The following is a 21,717-nucleotide window of genomic DNA, read 5'->3' as shown; positions in this document are numbered from 1 at the left end:
TGCTATCTTATCAACTTGTTTAATTATGATAGTATAAAATCCTGAATCAAAAATTCCAAAGCCACAAAAACATAATATTTAGTTAGGCAACTTGTCCATTTGTTATGATCCTCACTGCAGTGTACATTAAAATGGCCTGCAGACCTCCAGGACTGGATGGGAGAGATGAAGCAGTGGCAAGCTAAAGCTCTGCTAGTCAAAGCCTCTGCTTGTTTACCTGCAGTCATGGGTAACTTTATTGCCTCCTAGGGCAGCCCATTCTATCGTTGGATAGTCTTGACTATAGAAATTTATTCCTAACATTGAACCTAGTGTCCTTCACTTTGGGGTCAGAAAGTACAAGTTTAATCTGAAAATTTTAAACTAAGAATTCATCAGAATTGTGTCAAAACCTTGATGGGGAAATTAGTATGAGAGAGGCAGAGAGGAAACATGAAAACTGTGGACCCAGTTTTGAATGAAGTGGTAGGGCAACAATCTCCTGGAGATGTCTGTGAGTGAGGCCGTCTAAATAAATATGCCAGATGTGATTAATTCTCTAATATAGTTCCTAGATAAGCGGGGAAGGAGAAAGAGTAATCCAATAGCTACCATTTACTGAACACTTTTCACATGGTACTTTGGCTCTTTATACAGGGGATTCAATCCTTACACAGCAACTCTATAAAATAAGTATAATACCATCTCTATCTTATATGTAGAGACTGACAGGGCTAAATCACACCCTAGGTCACAGATAACAAGTGGTAGAACCAGGTTTTAGTTTTGGTTTTTAGTTTAAGAGGCCTTTGTATTTAGCCAATAGAAGTCTGGAAACTTGAGTTCCAGTCCTGGTTGTGCCACCTTGGCCAAGTGGCCTTATTCTCTCTCGCTCTTTTCTTTTTTCCTCTCCCTATGGAAGTGCTTTTAGGAGTGCAGACTGCTATCAACCTGTAAGATTATGTAGTTCTAGTTCAGATACACACTTCACTGAAACAAGTGTCAATACTATAAAAAGTCTGAATGGCTTCTGACACCTATTCTTATCCCATATGCTTCAACAGATGTGTGGGCTCAGAGGAAGTAGTATCTCTCATTCACAGCCTTCAGAGTTCTTTTTCTTATACTGTATCAGTTTATTCACACAACAACCCTATGGGGTAGGGTGGAAATGACAGGATTAGATGCTGGGATGGAGATTTGGAAGGAGTCAAGGACTTAGTTTCTGGCTTAGGAGACTAGGTAGTTGATTGGAGGGGTCATTAATGAAGAAAAAGAATATTAAAAGAGATAGCAGATTGGGGGGGATTCATTGACAGCAGATGAATTCAGTTTTGAACATGCTGTGTCTAAATAACAATACAAAACCTACAGAAGAAACATATAAGAAACAATTGAAAATTTGGATCTCCAATTAGTGTGAAATTTAAAATCATTAAAAACCCTTATAGTGAGATGGTTCAAAGAGTAATCTGAACACAGCCTTGTTTTGCTATCTTGTTTCTGTGCCTGTCCAAAAACCTGCTAAGTTACCTCCGATTCAGACCCCAAAACTCACCAAGCTTAATTTTTCCCAACTGTCTACTAGCTGGAGAAGAGAGGACGTTTGTTATATGAGAAGTTGTATAGCACACTGGAAAGAGCCCAGGATTCCAAACTTGACTCTGCTACTTCCTAAGAATGTGAAGTTGGGCAAGTCACTTAGCCCCTCTGATGTCAGTTTCCTTATCTATAAACTGGGAATAATAATGCTCCCTACCTATATCCCAGGCTGATATGAATCTCATACACACCAAACAAGAGAAGTACATGTGAAAGCACTATGTACGTGTTAGTTATTACCACGACTAGCTTGAATGGGTAACAAACACAAGGATATAGTAAGTGTAACAGCAGCTTAGGGAAGGAACATAAGCAGGGAGGACTAGGCGAAGGGATAATCACCCAGATAACAGAATCACCCAGATAGGGAAAATTCAACTACCCTACCAAACTTCCATAGCACATAGTCTTCCATAGTCTTTAATGGCATCCAGCACCTTCTACTTCCATTTTTCAGGTTTATACTGTATCACTTAACACTAACCTATAAACTCCTTAAGGACAAAGTCTGTATCTGCTTCATCTATGGAGCAGATAGCACTCACTATGCCTCTGTATATTTTAGATAAGCAATAAATACATATATATTGAATTAATAAATGGAAGAATATTCAGGATGAATGTTAATGAAATGGAGACCAATGTGTCTAGAATCTCATTAGATAGGCAATACTTTAATCTTTTCAGCTGATACAAAGCGGTATATAAATAATATACCATTTGTAAAGCAAATGTATTTTTACCAATTACACAGGGAATAAAAGTGTAAAGAATACCAGGTCATTGTAAGTAATTCCTAATTAACCACAGGAAAAATCCACGTCCATTGTGGCCCCAGGCTTCTATACTGACTTTGGCCAGGCTGGTTCTATTGCTGCTGTCCCATGTCCTAGCTGAGCAGGAAAGACGGAGACTTATATGACCACAGAGAATCAAACAGGCAGTTAGGTTACACCAGAGTCAATGGCAAGATGGTCCAGAATATGACTTCAGACCTCTGGCATGATGGTTTAAAGAGGCTGACAAATCTTCTTCCCCAAAAGCAACTACAAAGCAGGACAAAACTGTCAAAGACTGGAAAAAGTTACCAAAGGCAACAAGCTGAGAAGCATGTATTCACAAAAAGTACCATACCTCACACAAAGACAGTGTCTGTGGCATCCCCCCAGCTCTACTGGAGCTCGTTTAACCTGCTACAGCAGGTCCTATAAACCAGTGGCTTTGTTGTTGCCAGAGAGAGCTCATCTGACTGGAGCACTGTCAGGTAAAGGGGCAACCGTGGTAGCCAGTGCTCTGCTAGCCTGAGGCTGTGATCTTTTCGAGGCAAGCCATGGTAGTGTAGCCATTGATCAAGGTATTCCATGAGGTGAGAAAGTGGTAAAGGGTGTGATAAGCTCTCCAAACAGTCCAGACTGACTAGATGCCATGTGTACGTGCCCCAGAGACTGGAGCAGGCCAAGGATACCTACACATCCCTGGCGAATGGAACCTGTGTGTACCTTCAGAAGACAAGTAAGAGCCTGACAGAAAGCAAAAGCTGGGCAAACTAAAAAATAACCTGAATTTTGAATGCACTCCCCAAACCACACAAAGATCCATTATCCCAGAGGGGTAGGTTTATTGACTTGAGGTATTTGAGCACAACTTCTGACCAATCTTTGGCTGAACACTAATCTATGCAGACATGCAGGGGTTACCTCTAGAAAACAAAATCTTTACAGACATCATCGACTCATAGAAAACAAAAATAAAAATAAGAAAAAACAAAACTAAGCAGAAACATCAGTGGTTGCACACTTCAGGAGAAACAGACATCACTGATAGCATAGGCAAGTTACAAAACAAGAACTGCTGGGGATGGGGACAAGAGACAGAATCCACAGTCACTACAACATGTTATCCAAAATATCCAATATTCATCAAAAAATGAAGAGACATGCAAAGAAAGAAGAAACTGTGACCCCATACTAAGGGGATAAAAAAGGCAGTCAGTACAAAATGTCCTCAGATATTGTATTTAATGAAGACCTCAAAGTAGCTATTAATATATTCTAAGAACTAAAGAAACTGTCAGAAACTATGCAGAGTATGAGAGTTTATTTATAAGCTAACAAGTTAGCTTACTGCTATTTCATGGATGCTGGCAGAAGACAAAAATCCTACATCAGAGACAAAGAACTTTATTACTCATGGCAATGACAGCAGCCAGAGCTTCTCGTTTATTTGTGTCAGTACCCCATGTGCTCCAAGTCCCACGGAGCCAATGCAAAGGGCCACGGATGGATGCCTGCACATGCAGTAGGTTGCTACAAAAGAGGAATCCTAAGCTTGAGGCATTTCCCACTTTTATAGCAAGAGGAAGCAAGGCCCAGAGAAAGAACAGGCTTGTTATGGATATCTATTAGGTCATTAAATATGAAACGTCTGATTTCGAATCAAAAGTGTAGTTTATTATATCTCAAACAAGAAGCAGTAAAATTAATCAAAGTACGTGCCTAAACTACTGACACAGTTTTGCCATCTTAATGGTAGCTTGTTTATGCCAGCAGTGAAGAAGCCTGGAGAGCAGTGGTGATGAAATCGCAAAAGGCATTTCTACAGCTTGTTGAGAATTGAGTATTTTTCCTCGCAAGAAGTGGTTCAAAGCCTGAAAGAAGTGGTAGTCAGTTGGTGCAAGGTCTGGTGAATACGGTGGATGACAGAGAATTCCAAGTCCAGCTTCTGTAGTTTGAGTAGTGCTGTTTGTAAGACATGTGGTCGAGCATTGTCTTGCAGGAGGATTGGCCTGACCAATCCAGGCTGCTTAATATAGCAAGCATCCTCATCATTTCATCTAATTCACTGCAGCAGATCTTTGTTGTAATTGACCAGGTTTCATGAAGGTGTAGTGGATAATACCAGTGTTGTACTACCAGACACCATTAGCTTTTTTTGATGAATATTCAGTTTAGGACTGTGTTTTAGCACTTCATCTTTATCCAGGCTTTGTGCCAAACACTTGCAATTGTCAAAAAGAACCGATTTTCATCACATGTAACAGTGTGTAGAAATGGTTTGTCATTATGTTGTGACAGCAAAGAAAGGCAAGCTTCAAGACAATTTCTCTTCTGACACTCGTTTAATTCATGTGGAACCCATCTATTCAACTTCTTTACCTTGCTGATTTGTTTCAAATAGTCCAATATTGTTGGAATAGTAACATCAAACCTTGCGCTAATACATAGGTAGTTTGAGATAGATTCACTTCCACTACAGCTTTCAGCTCATCATTATCCGCCTTGGTCTCAGGTCGCCCACGTGGCTGATAATTTCAAGATTATAATTTCAAGATTATAATCACCAGAATGGAACCACTCACATACTGTGTGTTCATTAGCCACATCTTTCCCAAACACTTTGTTGATATTTTGAGTTGTCTGTGCCTCACTGCTTCCACGACAGAACTCATATTCGAAGATAACATGAATTTTTGACTTCTCCATGGTTTCACAAAAATTGCTCTAAAAAAATTTGAAAGATAATTACAAGCCAAAACATGAGTTTGAAAGACTAAGGATGTACCTTCACAATAAAAACAAACCAAGAAGTGTCAAAGTTAAATGGCAGAGATATCAACTGTCAAACTTAGTACTTAAGGAAATCGGACATTTCATACTTAAAACCCTAATAATTTAACTCTGTTGTGGTCAGAGAACATATTTTTTTTTTTTTTTTTTTTTTTTTTTTTTGAGACAGAGTCTCACTTTTGTTGCCCAGGCTAGAGTGAGTGCCATGGCGTCAGCCTAGCTCACAGCAACCTCAAACTCCTGGGCTCAAACGATCCTCCTGCCTCAGCCTCCCAAGTAGCTGGGACTACAGGCATGTGCCACCATGCCCGGCTAGTTTTTTGTATATATATTTTTAGTTGGTCAATTAATTTCTTTCTATTTTTAGTAGAGACGGGGTCTCGCTCAGGATGGTTTCGAACTCCCAACCTCGAGCAATCCGCCCGCCTCGGCCTCCCAGAGTGCTAGGATTACAGGCGTGAGCCACCGCGCCCGGCCAGAGAACATATTTTATATGGTTTTAGTCTTTCTAAATTTATTGAGACTTGTTTTGTGTCCTAGATATGGTCTATCCTGGAGGTTGTTCGATGTGTGCTTGAAAGGAATCTGTATCTACAACTACTGTCTGAAGATTCATAATGTCAGGTCAAGTTGGTTGATAGGATTATTTAACCACTTTGGTACAAATGTCGACTATAGTCGACAGCCACAGATGAACGCACACAGCCCGGCGTCGACCACAGTCGACAGCCACAGATGGCGCGCACAGCGACTGTAGCCGACAGGCGTGATGGGAAGGCGCACAGCTGAGCGTTGACTGTAGCCGACAGCCGTGATATGACTTTTCCAATTTTTCATTTATCAAAATAAAATTGTGAACATTTAAAAATAACGTAATGAAAACATATATGTACATGTTACCTATTCTGATTTCCATGACAAGTAAAAGCGGCCTGTAAAGTAAAACAAGCTTTCAGTGTTTTAAAGCTCTCCTCGCCACACAAAAGCAAAACGGACTCGTCGTCAACGCACAGCACAAACTATCGCACGGACTGTGAGCGCCGTACCGAGTGGTTAAGTCTTCTACATTCGTTTTGACTTTATGCAATTGTTTTATTAATTTTTGAGAGCAGAATATGAAATTTCCAACTATTATTATTGAGTTAAATATTTCTTCTTTGAGTATAACATATTATAAATGCATATGCATCTAACAAGAGAGCCTCAAAACACATGAAGCAAAACTGACAGAATTCAAAGAAATCTGAGAAAACTCCAAATATGTGGAAATTAAACATGCTCCTAAATAACCCAAAGATCAAAGAGATCACAAAAAAAATTTTTTTTTGATTGAATAAAAATAAATATACTATATTAAAAATTATGGGGTACAGCTAAAGTGGTGCTTATAGGGAAATTTATAGCTTTAAATACCTATATCAGAAGAGAACAAGGGTCTCAAATGAATTACCTAAGCTTCCATTATATCTTGGGCAGAAGATTAGGAAACTAAGAGAAGACACAAGTTACTCAAATCAAGAACGAAAGAAGGGACAATACTACTGATCCTACAGATGCTATAAGGGAATATTATGAACACACTGATTCCAACAAATCAGACACCTTAGAGTAAATAGACAAATTTTTAGAAGAACAAAAATTACCAAATCTATCAAGAAGAAACACAAAATCTGAACATACCTACAACAGATAGAGACATTGAATTAGTAAATAAAAATTTCCCACAAAGAGAAGTCCAAGCTCATATGGCTTCACTGCTGAATGCTATGCTATCAAATACTTAAAAGGGGAAATAATACTAATACTTCACAAACTTTTTCAGGAAATAGAAGAGGAGAAACACTTCCCAAGTCATTCTGTGAGCTCAGAATTACTCTGATATCAAACAGACAAAGATATCATATAAAAAAAATACTACAAACCAATACCCCTCATGATTATAGTACAAAAATCCTTAACAAAATATTAGCAAGCCAAATTTGGTAACACATTAAAAGAGCTACAAACTATCACCAAGTAGAACTTATCATAGAAATTCAAGACAATTTCACATTCAAAAATCAGTGTAATATATCATATTAAGAAATAAAAAGCACCACCACTGATCGACACAGAAAGAACATCTGACAAAATCAAACGCTCATTCATGACAAAAGCCCTCAACAAACTAGGTATAGAAGTAAACTTCCTCAACTGAAAAACCTACAGTAAAAACTGTATGTAATGGTGAAAGAGCAAATGTTTTTCCCCTAAGACTGGAAATAAGACAAGGATGTTAGCTCTCGCTCCTTAGTACTGAAAGTCCTAGTAAGTACAAAAAGCCAAGAAAAGGAATAATGATGGGAAAAGGAAGAAGTAACACTGTTTTCATTTGTAAATGGCACAATCATCTACACAGAAAACCTTCATGAATCTACTTAAAAAAGAAACCTCCTAAAAGTAATAAATAAGTTTAGCAAGGTCAGAGGATATAAAAATTAACTGTATTTCTATATTCGAGGAATGACCAATCCAAAAATGAAATCAAGAAGACAACTGCATTCACAACAGCATTAAAAAGAACAAAAATACTTAGGAATAAATTTTAAAATACTTAGGAATAAATTTAACAAAACAAGTGTAAAGATTTATACACTGAAAACTATAACACATTCCTGAGAGAAATTAAAGATCTAAACAGAGAGACATTCCATGTTCATGGATTAGAAGACTCAATGTTGTTAACATGGCAACTATTAATACATTAAAAGAAATGCAAAAAACCCAGAATAGTCAAAAACAATTATGAAAAAGAAAAAAAAAAAGTTGGAGGATCTAGAGTACCTAATTTCAAAATTTATTGTAAAGCTACAGTAATATCGATGTATATTACTGACACATGAATAAGCATATAGATGAATAAAGAGAATTGGGGGTCTAGAAATAAACCTCTACATTTGTGGTCAACCAGTTTTGGGTCAAGGCGTCAACAAATTTCAATGTGGGAAGAGCAGTCTTTTCAATAGCTGGTGCTAGAACTATCTATCTATCTATCTATATGCAAAGTAGTGAAGGCAGATCCTTACACCATGTATAAAATTTAACAAAATGGCTCATAGACTTAATGTAAGAACTAAACTTCTAGAAGAAAATATAAGAGACAATGTTCATGTCTTGGGTTAGCAAAGAGTTCTTAGATATGACACCAAAAACACAAGACATAAATGGGGGGAGGGGAACCCTGATAAATTGGCTTCCATTAAAAATAAAAATTTCTGCACTTAAACCCCAACTAAGTACATGAAAAGATAAGCAATAGGCTGGCAGAAAATGCTTCCAAACCATGTATCTGATAAAGGACATAATATATAATGAATGTTTACAACTCAGTAAGAAAACAAATAACCCAAGTAAAAGGGTAAAACCCTGAACAGTCATTTCATCAAAGAAAACATACAAATGGCTAATAAGAAAATGAAAACATGCTCAACATCATTAGTCATTAGGAAAATGTGAAATTAAAAGCACAATGAGCTACTACTACAAACATATTTTTGTTACATTCATAAAATAAAGAATTTTATTATTTTTGATGTTATAATGAATGAAACTGTTCTTAATTTCAATCTCAGATTGGTCACTGCAAGTGTATAGAAACAATTGATTTTTGTATGCTGATACTGAACTCATTTATTAGTTCTAATCATTTTTAGTGGATTCCTTATGATTTTTTATATACAAAATGATGTCATTTGTAAGTAGAATTTTATTGAGTTTCTTAAAAAGTCAAATATAAACTGAGCATATGACCCAAAAATTTTACTTCTAGGAATTTACCCAAAAGAAATGAAAATAAATGTCCATACACAGATGGGCATTCATAGTAGCATTATTAAGAATAGCCAAAAACTAGAAACAATCCATATGTACAATGGAATACTACTCAGCAATACAAAGTTTCAGAATACTGAACTATGCTATCAATGTGGAAGATCCCCCAAATATTATGCTAAACAAAAGAAGCCAATTGCAAAAGACATATTATATGATTCCATTTATAGAAAATGTCCTCAAAAGGCACTTTTATAAAGACAGAAAGCCAATCAATGATCACCTGTGCTGGGGGTGGGACCAGGTACTGACTGCAAACAAGTATGAGGGAATGTTTGGAGGTGATACAAATGTTTCACGTATGCATCATGATGATGACTGCATAGCTCTATAAATTTACTAAAAATCATTGAACTATACAATTATTAACTTTATGACATATAAATTATACTTCAATAACCTGTCAAAAAGAAAGAACTGAAAGACTGGATAGCTGAAACTGTTAAACACACTTTTTTTCTAACATAAAATAGCAATAGTTACACAGAATCCTAGGATATTCCCAAAACACCTGAACTTTTCCAGTGAGCTATGATTGGGCCAGTGCACTGTGGCCTGGGAGACAGAGTGATACCTTGTCTCTATTTAAAAATCAAACAAGCAAACAAAAACACCTGATCTTAAAATCAACCTATCTAAAGTCTTCACAAAATTAAAATATGCAGAAATTATGTGAAGATTTTTACAAATGTCAATTACTTATCAAGGGTCCCTAAACATAAGTGAAATATACAGATCTATCTCTAGGCCTAATGTAGTAAAAATCTTTGTTTTTTAAAAAGAGTTATGCTGGTTTCTTTCCCTTCTGCCACCAGAGTTCACTCCTGAAAGTAAAAATCTGATCACATCACTCCTGTACCCTCAAACTACCTGCACAGAATAAGCGCAAACACCTCAGCACAGTATTCAAAGTCCTCTGCAGACTAGTCTCATCCTAGCTTTCCAGTCTTATTCCTGGGCAGGCTGTATTCTAGGTTTGACTGGTACTGACCAAGAAGGAACTTTTCAGCTTCTATACCTTTGTTGACAATGCTACTATGTTTAGAGCAATAAACACCAGGTGAATCTGACTCCAGTCAAAGGCACTTGGGAAATCTGTTTAAGAAAAGGTATTCCACATCAAAAATGTTAGCTCTCCTAATTTTTCTGAGAAATCACTTTCAAAACCTAGATACACTGTGGTTGATGGCTCTAGTTTTAATACATTAGATTTGTGATTAACAAGGTGTCACTTGTAGTAGTTCAGAATTCTGAGTTTAACTGATACATTCATGTATACTTGAAAGTTTCTGAAGGTAGAGATCATCAAATTCTGTGCTTGGTATGTTGTCCTTGGTTTAAAGTAGATCCAATTATCCTAATTTGACACCCACTCATCCCAGCCAAGTGAGCTGTGGGTAGGTACATTTTTCTTTTTGAAACCCAAATTTTGTTCTTTTCATAACCTGTCTTTGAAAATATGTTTTGAAATTTCTTTCAAATTTTTTAAACTCCTTCAAAAGGTAAGAAAGTATCATGCAAAATGTTCTTTCTCTTTGGCCCTTCATTTCCTTATGTAAAGGAATCTATTAAATTCATATTTCCCAGGAATGTTCATGGTAGCATTAGTCAGAATTCATTATTCAGAACTGAGTCAGATTTACATGGTACTTACTATTTTAAATATAGTAACAGTGTAAACAAAGGTACAGTCTCACAGAGCAGTACTTTTGGGAAATGTTAACACCTATACCATAAAAAAGAGAACAATCAAATTTGGGAGACTGTGGAGATCTGCCATGCATATCAGCATGTTAAAGACTCTTAGCAATTCTATAAGAGAAAAACCTGTTCTGTTAGGCTTGCATTTCTCATTCTTATTTGATCATGAAACACTTTTTTCCCCAAATGGTAATCCAGTTTGAGCAACCCTGAATTAAATGCTACCTGAGATACAGTCTAGCAGAGAGATCCTTTAAAAGAGCCTCTGCCCGAAAGCCTCCAGTGGTTGCTCAACTACTGCTGTAGGTAGTCAATTTCGTATTTTTTATTTAAAAATCAAAATGTAATAAGTTTGTTACAAAAATAATATATACAATATAGAAATATTCAAAGTAAAAGGATTAAGGTACCCCTTTTTGTCATCTCCAAAGTATTCCTGTTAACAGTGTTACATATTCTTCCACATATTTTTCTTTTAATGACATATATACACATAAACAGGGGAATGAAATGATACCAAACATGCTGCTTTGCAAACTGCTGTATGACATAATATGTCTTCAGGAGCTTCCTATGTCACTACATCATTATTCCTAATTGGTGCATAGTATTCCATAATATAGATATATCATGATTTATTTAATCATTCTCTCATTGTTCCTTACTCTTAGGCTGTTTCTATTACTTAATTTTTTTGGCTACTACAAGCAATGTTTCTATTAATATATAAACTTTCTTGTACATGTATCTTTGTGTATATGCGTAAATATTTCTGTAAGGTAAATTCTTAAAAGTGAAAATGTTGAGCCAAAGGTTTGTGTATTTGAAAGCTTAAGACATGATGCCAAATATTATCTTCTGAAACACTATTTTGGCTTTGGATTTAGGATGGAAGGCCAAATACATTTCTGGGTCTACCACCTTATAAATACTCCCTAACAACATACAGGATAAGAAATAGGAACATACACTCCATTTTGCATAAATTGAGATATTTTGAGTTGTAATCTAAACCCAAAATATACGAAAAAAAGAAGGTGGATAGAAGAAAAATAAATTGTTTACTGGAAAAGAGTCGATCTAAGCACCTCCAGAGGGACAGATGGATGAGACTTAAACCAAATGACCTTGAGAAACTGGCAGAACTTAAGGAGGCAGAGATGATATGGAGAACAGAGGAATTATTTGAAAGATGTGATAGGAACTAGTAAACCTCCAAATCCCTCACCCCTGGAGACGGGAGATTTAAACTCAGCAGAAACTAAATCAGAGCAGCTCTGGGCTCAGAGGTGACCACAGGGGGATTGCGGCTGGCAGATACCACATCTTAACCACAAGATCAAGCTTAACATTACCAAGTAAGACGACATACTGATATCAAGCACCCCTCATATGGATATGTTGAAAAAGACTTATTATTTCTGTGGTATTCCACAAAACAAAACAAAACAAAACAAAACAAAACAAAACAACCCACAACCTCAATATAATCATGAGAAAACAGACAAACCAACATTGAGAACAAAATATCCAACCAATACTTTTTGCAAGTATCAAGGGCATGACAGACAAGGAAAAATGGAAAAACTGTCACAAATTGAGAGAGACATGCAATTAATGCAATGTGAGATCCAAAAGACTCAAAGGGAAGCTTTCTTTAGCTTCTTCTCTGCATGTTTCTCTTTTCTCCAGTAGCCTGCTACACAATTTCCAACTATTCTAGTCCTAAACTCTGATCTGTCTCATTTGAGACTGTTGGGCTATGTGCTGCTCCCTCTGCCTGTTGATAAGCAGGGCACCCCTGTGCTGCAGAAAAGTGCCTCCACACAGAAAGCTGGGGGGGGGCGGCTATTTGGGGGCTCACTTCATTTGTTTTCCCTTAGGGATCATGGCCCTGCATGTTTTAAAATGTCTAAAAACATTTACTTCACATATTTTGTCCAATTTTGTACCTGTTTATAGCAGGAAGGCTAGTCTATTACTGGTTACTCTGTCATAGCCGAAAGTGTAAGTTCCAAGTGCTTTTAAGATATTATGATATTTACTGATCTCTTTATCTCTGTAATAAAAATGCTATATTAAAAATATTTCTAAGCTCTAGTCATTGTAAGAAATATTTATGTATTTTTAACTGTAATATTCATTTGTTTCCTTTGCAGAAACTAATATCTACTACACATTCAATAAATGTTTGTTCAATGACTAAATAAATACATAAAAACATTTTAGAGGGCAGGGTCTTTGGGGAAAAATACTAAGAAAACATTTTAGAATGAAAATGTTAATTTGGGGGATATGAAGGACTTTAAAAAATGAACTTATATACTGCATAAAGAAAACCACTGAGGTTGAATTTCTAAAGAGAACTTACTTAGTTTACATGAAAATAAAGATAACACTACATGAAACAAGACAGCCCCGGTCCCTCCATAACATTCTAAGACAAAGTAATACACTTATTAACCAAACAAGATCAGAATGATGTTTGTATGTAAATAAATATAAACACATACATTATGCTACATATTCAAAACTACACATAACAAGCTATTAAACTTCTAAATAAATCCTAAATTATTTTGCATTAATTTGTGAACATTTTACCCAAGTTATTTGCATTTTCAAATAAAAGTTACATGCATTCAACACTAAATTTCACAAGAGAAGCCTTCAAACCTTATTAATGGTCTTGAATTCACATAAGGTTCTTCATTTCTAACTTGATTATGGTACAGACAATCTAGCTGGCTCCTACTTAAGGTTAACGAAGTACTTGACAGTTGGTGCTGACAAAGGCCGACTTGCTCTCTGGATTCCTGAGCAGAAGGAAAATTGCTCTATACCTACAGGAAACACTTCTAATCCCAGCCAGGTTCCTGGGAGTGGATGTAGGAATGACCAGACTAAAGAGTATCACTACTTCAAGAGCAAAATCAAAAAAGAGCTATCCTATTGATACGTGGGACATCATATTCTTATAGAAACTCAGTTCACAATTTCTCATCTTTTCAATATTTCTTTCTTGTTCACCTCTTGTCTGACTTTACACTGTAAGTGTGATTTGCAAAAAAAAAAAAAAAAAAAGACTTAGTAAAAGCACCTGGCATTTCAGATAGCATCTATAAGGCAATGTCATTAGAATACCAGGAGACCAGAGATAAGCTACTTTTATAACCACCACTGGAGAGTTAATCAAAATTGCTATAGTTGCTTGTCCCATTCTGAAATTACCATAAAAAATATATGTATGAATGTTCAAGTATCTCAGTATTCATCCTCAAAATTTCTCTACAGGGTCCTACTCCATGATTCTGATAGAGAAGTTCATTTTACCCCATTGGAAGCAGTTCAAAGAAAGCAATAAAAAAAACCTTGAGAAGCACAGCAAAACAATGAGAGTCCAATAAAACAACTGTTTCTTCAGATTAAAGACATTCAAATGAAGCATTTACACTCAATGGGGAAACAACAATTATACTAAGCTATTAATCATGGCACTTTATTAAAAATAAAAACACTAACAGAATGTGAGAAGAGCTGCATATTATTTACTCGTGAGAATAATCTGCCATGTAAAGGAGCCACTGAAAAATATGTGGCAGTTACAATGAGTTCAGGCTGTCTACTAGTTGTTCCCAATGGTATCCCTCAACAGATTAGTCATATTTCATAGAAGTTCATAAGTGAGAAGCATAAGACATAGATTTCCTCCTCCCTTCCCAAACTACTAAAATTCATCATTATTTCCAAATTTAAAATATAATGATACTGAATTAAAGAAAACTAAAGCAGAGGAATAATGCTACACATGGGTGATTACTTAGGATTAGAATCCTCTTATACTGCCATAATCTCATTTATAAACATTTACTTTCAGGAGACTCATACAAAGAAACAGCTAAAGTCCCACTGCCTATGCCTCACCCCATTCTGCTGGATGCCCCACAGTGGCTGTCATGGAAGTTAGTGTGAAAATTTTAAGATTTTTTACAGATCCTATAAGTTCAAAGTATAGGTAAGAAAGAAGCTTTAGAAAACAGAGGCAGATTTTAGTTTAAAATAAGAAATAATTTTTTTAACAAAAAGTTCTACTAAACAGTAGAATTGGATGTCTTATGCCAATCACTGGAAAATGGTAAGGGTTACTGTAAAGACAATCACTATACAGGTAAAATTTATAATTCTAAAATTCTATGATTTTTGGAAACAGAAAAAAATATTTAATACATCTCAGGGATTCCACGTTTAGCATATCACTTATTTGAAATGGCACAAACTTCCCTGCAATGTACTTATTTAAAAGAAAGGTACCTTATAATCAAATTGCTTTGATAAATTCTGACATGAATTTTAAGAACCTGATAGACATGCCATTTTCACTCAAGATTTACATGACAGAAACGATGATTTATTTGATGGCTACTTGTGATCAGTAAATCATCTTTCAAATTATAATCCATATTATTTAACTTCTAGAAGGAGAAATTAGAATGTTTGTTAACATGCAAATGACTCACATATTGTGAATCTCCTTGAAATTTTCATACATATTTAGGTAACTGTATTGATGCCAGTAAAATGAGAAGCCTTTACCTATTAGTTCTAAAATTAGTCGCTCACGCCTGTAATCCTAGCACTCCTGTAGGCCAAGGTGGGAGGATTGCCTGGGCAAGAGCAAAAGCAAGACCTATTTCTACAAAAAGTAGAACAATTAGCCAGGCATGGTGGCACATGCCTGTAGTCCCAGCTACCTGGGAGGCTGAGGCAGAAGGATCAATCTCTTGAGTGCAGGAGTTTGAGGTTGCAGCGAGCTATGATGATGCCACCATACTCTAGCCAGGGAGGGAGGCCCCGTTTCAAAACAAAAACAAACAATTTGCCATTTCCTGGATATTCATTGATATTAATTCCAAAAGTAGGATTAAAGCAGATATATTCAAGATCACTTACTCATATTTATTAATAAATAAAATCCATACAAATATTTATAATAAGCCAATAAAGATGCATTTATAAATTAAATGTAGGAATTAAATTAAATAAAACTATAATTATTTATTATTATTTATAGAAATAGTACATGCTGGGCAATGCTGGGAATTATAAAGATAGATGACACAAATGACATAAATGATAAAAGACACAAATCTTTTCCCCAGTGATTTTACTGTTTAGTAGGGAAGAAATCGTATACATCAAATGACTATATTATATATAAATAGAAAGTACTAGAAAGAAGGTCAAATAAATGTAAAATGGGATTAAGAGTTTTCTTTCTGCTGGAAGATTATCAAGAGCTGAGGTGGCATTTAAAACTGGACCTTGAACAATATACAGGGTTTAGTCCTGGTAGAAGGTAGGGATCTTACGAGCAAAACAACGTATGCAATAAAGTATAAGGTGAAGTGCGGAACTGAAGTTAATTGAGTTTGGTGTGGCAGAAGCTAGCTAGGTTCATATCCCAGCTCTAACAGATATATTAGCTATGTGATCCTGTGCAGGTTACTTAATGTTTTTAAGCTTCAGTTTTCTTAAGTATATATACAAATAATAATAGCATTTACTTTACTGTGTTGATATAAGGATTAAAAGAGAATATATTTAAAGCATTAATCATGTTTTCTGGCACAGAGTACTAAGTGCTCAATTAATATTAACTATTAATAGTAACAAATCTATTCATTAATTGAAAGTGGGTAAGATTGGATCAAGTTGGACTGAGCACATATGCCTACCTTCCCTTCCAACCAAAATCTCTTAAAATTACAGAAACAACTACTTATATAAGAAAGGATACTATCCTTAAAAATTAAAACACTGAAGTACTCTTAAAAGATAGAAGTGGTTTGGTGAAAACAAAAGAATAGAGAAAATCTACAGCTAAATCTGGCAGAGGAAAAAACAGTTTTCAGATGGGCATATAAGCAAAACCAGAAATGTTCCATAGAGCAAAGGACATGAGAAAACACATTAGTGATTACAGAAAGAACTACCTTTGCAATACCTGAGCCAGAGAACCTTTCCTCTTTTGCTCATACTGAACCACATATTAGCCTAGTTTTACTCTTGGGCTTAAAACCTTAAAATTTCTTCCCCAAAAAGAGTACTCATGATAAACTTCTATGAATAGACTTGTCCATAGGTCAACAACAGGTAAACAGGGATAATCAAAGATAAATACTTTCCAATCCTACAAAGCAAAAAAATTTTTTAAAAAGGTAACTACGTATGGAAAGCTAAACCATCAGGAATTAACACAATGAAAGGGAGGCACAAAGCTCAATAAGAGAACTAATAATAAAGGAAACAAAGCAAATAAGCAAACAGGAGAAAACTTTAACAGACATCAAAGATGAGAATACCATAAAACAAGACTAAGACATTAAAAAAAAATCTAATTTTAGAGATCTTGGAAATTAAAAATATAGGCAGGAGAGAAGTATGGTTTCAGTCCTGACACATAAAGAGCTTGAAAGTCATCGTTTTCAACCTTACAAGAAAAAATTGGACAAACTGAATATGAATGGCTTCTCATGGACTCATCAGAGAATTCCAACTGCAGGGCACATTGCCATGCTAAAACGCAGAGAGAGGCACATGGCAACCAGGACGTATGTACATGAAGCTGACGCCACTGGAGCCATAAACTGGTTGCAACACTTAAAAGGTAAGTTTGATAAATTGCTGAAGGTTGAGTGTGGCCTAGTGTGAAAATGAAAAAATCCTGGGGGGCATAGTCTTAGGGGTGACCCTGTATTTCTGGGAGCATTCCCTCCAGGAACCCTACTAGGTTCTTGCCCTGAGGCTCCAAAAGGTGCTCTCTTGTACCTGGGAGGCAGAGGAAAGAATAAGCATTGAAACAGGCCCAGATCCTTTTCTGGAGCACAATTCTTAAACCTAATCTGAGATGCAGGAAAGGGATTCTTTGCCCTTCCAACTTCCTTCAGCTTTCCTGTTTTACCTAAGGTGGGTGGGTGGAGGGGAGTACATTAACCCATACTCAAGAGAGGACAGGGATTCAAGGAAATAGCTTAGGAACACCATAGGGGAGGAAGGGAGTTGTGAAAGTCACAGTCATGAGACATTTGTGAAAGTCATAGTCATGAGACATTTGAAAAACCATTTGAAAAACACTTGTGAAAGTCACAGTCATGAGACACAGGCCCACTTAAAACCTGAGACTTAATCAAAGACTATAGAATGTTCCTCTTCCCCACATCTATCCACCACATAAACGGGGCTCAAATATAATTACAGCTGAAAGGGCTGCAAGAAATCTCTAAGAAGTGATACATAGGAAAATGTAGGGACAAAAAAAAAAAGTACACTAAAGGAACTTGAAGTCTCTGGTACCTATATAGCTACAACAAATTTTGTTAAACACAACGCTATAACCCAGCTTCTAGCTGGATTAAAATAAATCCTCACACTAAAGGCCTACTTCAGTTCCTATTCCCCAATACAAGATGACTAGCTTTCAACAAGAAATTACAAAGCATGCCAAAAGGCAAGAAAAAACTCAGGCTCAAGAAACAAAACCACCATCAGAACAAGACACAGATATGACATAGATGTTGGAATTACCAGACAGGGAATTTAAAATAATTACAACTAATATGCTAAGAGCTCTAATGAAAAAAGTGGGTAGCATGCAAAAAGAAATGAGTAAGCAGAGAGACAGACTGTAAGAAAGAACCAAAGGAAGCATAATATGACTTTAATACCAAAACCAGACGAAGACATTACCAGAAAACTACACACCAATATATCTCACTAACAGAAAAGTAAAAATCCTTAAGAAAATATTAGCAAATGATTGAATAAATACACAAATGGGAGAGAATGGACAAATCTCCTGTGTAGAAGAACTCCAAACAGTCTGTGTAGATACTTAGCCCACAAGGAGGTGGAGCATAACTCCTCAATCCTGAAGTGTGGACTGTGTATAATAAGTTCTTTCCAAAGTGTACAGTATGGAAAGGGTGAAAAAGGAATAACTTTACAGTGGAGAAATCTGATAAACACTACTTTAGCCAGGTGATCAGGGTTAATATTAACAGTGATAAGTCATGTTGACAGTACATACTCTTGATATGATGGAATGAGAATGGCATTTTACCTGTGGTTTTCCTCTCAAAAACCCGTATTTCTAATCTAATCATAAGAAAAACATCAGATGAATTCTAATTGAGCAACACTCCACAAAATACCTCACCAGTGCTCCTTGAAACTGCTAAGATGATCAAAAACAAGGGAAGTCTGAGAAACTGTTGCAGCCAAGAGGAACCTAATGAGACATGATGACGAATGTAATGTGGTATTCTGTATAGGATCCTGAAACAGAAAAAGGACTTGAGATAAAAGGATAGGGGTATCTGAATATAGTATAGATGTTAGTTAATAAAATATATATAAATGTTGGTTAACTAACTGTGACAAATGTATCATACATGATATAAACAGAAGGCAAAACGGTGTGAGATATATGGGAGCTCTCTGTATTATCTTCAAAACTAAAAGTATGCTAAAATAAAGTTTATTAAAATTATAGGCAGAAAAGCACACCGAGCTGAAAAAAAGATAAAATTAGTAGACTAGAAAGTAATCCTAGGGGTTTAGCCAAAATATAACACTCAAGGACAAGAGGTGCATGCAAACAAAAAGTCTAAGAGGAAATAACAAAATAAGCAGCAAAAACAATAATAGGCTGGGTGGTGGCTCATGCCTGTATCCTAGCACTCTGGGAGGCTAGGAGGTGGGAGGATTGCTTGAGGCCAGGAGTTTGAGACCAGCCTGAGCTATCGCTACTCAAAATAGAAAATTAGCCCAGCATGGTGGCCCATGCTTATAGTCCCAGCTACGTGGGAGGCTGAGGCAGGAGGGTCACTTAAGCCCAGGAGTTTGAGGTTGCTGTGAGCTCTGAAGATGCCACTGCACTCTAGTGTGGATGAAACCCTGTCTCAAAAAAAAAAAAAAAAAAAAAAGCAATAAATAGATAACATGATAAGATTTTTCTGAACCTAAATAGATGCAAATCTTTAAACCACTCAGTGATGAAAAATATGAATTGGAGGTGAAGGGAGAAAGAAATTCATGTCATGAAATTTCAAAATTCAAAGGATAAAGATAAAAATCCCAAAAGCTTTCAGAAAAGAAAAAGCAGGCTACCTAAAATCAACAGATGGACATGCAACTGATTCCTAACAGTATACTAAAAGAAAATGAAAATTTATATGAGGGCAAATAATATATTTTCAGACATGCAAAATCTTGAAAATTTACTTCTCATATACCCTTTCTGAGAAATCTACTATAAAATACAATCAAGCAAAATAAATTAAAAACAATGAATACGAGAAGGTAGAAATTTGCAGCCCAGAGAACACAATTCAGGAGAAGGCACAGTATATGAGCAACAAGGCAGTGAGAGCAGGATGATGCTTTTTAATTGTTTGATGAGGGGGAATAAGCTCACGATTAACCTTAAATGCTGCTAGAAAAAAATATGGCTAAATGTGTATGTCAAATTTTTAGGGGTAGACATTTGATAAATAGAAAGAAAAAATTGAGATGGTAGAACACAGAAGGACAATAAGCATAAAGTTGTCTACAGTCTTAAAACAAAAGGACACCAAAAGTTTGAGAATGAAAGAATAGAAAATATGTATCAGACAATGCTATTAAAAAGAAAACAGGTATAGCAATAGCGATATCAGAAAAACAGTTAAAAGCAACAGAAATCAATGAGGACAAAATGAATGTTTCCTGCTGATAAAACAAACATCATGTTTTCTTGATTCTAAGATGCACTTTTTTACGTTTTAACATCTCTGAAATCAGGTTGCATTTTATAATCCACGGTGTCTTAGATTTGATGAAACACAGTACTCTACCAGGAAGATAAGTCATGATTCCTAATACAGGAACATAGCTTCTGAATATATAAGGCAGTAATAGTTAGAAATTCAAGAATTGAACAAATCTGCAATCATACTTTTTTAGAAAATGACAGATTAGGTAGACAAAAATTAGGTTAGGCTTTAATGAATTTTGAGAACATGAGTTTAATAGTTATATTTACAAACTGTAATGTCCAAACCTAACACAAAGAAGGCACTTTGAGCCTTCTTACATACTTGAAATGTCATCCTATTTCCATCTAGAACTGTCACCAAAAAAACTGACCATACATTAGATCACAAAAAGAACCTCAAATTCCAATGAATGGAAAATCTGAGGTCACCTAAAGTAAGGAAATTACAGGTTTAAGGAGCACAAAGGTTTCAAATAATTGATACAGAGGGAAGAGAGAGGAAGTAGACCAGAAAAACCCAATAGGATTTCCCAGCAGTCTGAGGCTCAATTGAAGTTGGTGCTTACCAATTTGGTACTCAGTCTCCCTGTTTGTGAGAGAATTATATACTCCAAAATGAAATTCAAAGCTACTCAAATACCTGAAATGTCCATCAGTACAGTGGTTAAATAACTAAGAAACTGGTTAGGGACAAAATGCAATGTGAACATAAACTCACAAAAATAGCCAAGGCTACAAATTTTGTAGCCTTTAAAAGAAACTACAATTGCCCGGCGCCGTGGCTCACACCTGTAATCCTAGCACTCTGGGAGGCCGAGGTGGGCGGATAGCTCAAGGTCAGGAGTTCGAAACCAGCCTGAGCAAGAGCGAGACCCCGTCTCTACTATAAATAGAAAGAAATTAATTGGCCAACTAATATATATAGAAAAAATTAGCCAGGCATGGTGGCGCATGCCTGTAATCCCAGCTACTTGGGAGGCTGAGGCAGTAGGATTGCTTGAGCCCAGGAGATTGAGGTTGCTGTGAGTGAGGCTGATGCCACAGCACTCACTCACTCTAGCCTGGGCAACAAAGCGAGACTGTGTCTCAAAAAAAAAAAAAAAAGAAAAAAGAAAAGAAACTACAATTAATTTCAATGCAAGGGAGTAAGTGCTGCATGTGAATGATTTCACAGACTTTAGAGTT

General features: G+C 36.0%; 1 protein-coding gene across 8 annotated transcripts in view; it reads right to left on the bottom strand.

The window, feature by feature from the left end:
- The window catches only part of NEO1 (neogenin 1), a 208,237-nt gene that overhangs the window by 60,961 nt on the left and 125,559 nt on the right, over window positions 1–21,717 (bottom strand). The window lies entirely within an intron of this gene.

The sequence above is a fragment of the Microcebus murinus genome, chromosome 6 (assembly GCF_040939455.1).
Source record: "Microcebus murinus isolate Inina chromosome 6, M.murinus_Inina_mat1.0, whole genome shotgun sequence".
Taxonomy (NCBI): Eukaryota; Metazoa; Chordata; class Mammalia; order Primates; family Cheirogaleidae; genus Microcebus; species Microcebus murinus.
The sequence above is the reverse complement of the archived record's forward strand: the minus strand, read 5'-3'. Positions and strand labels throughout refer to the sequence as shown.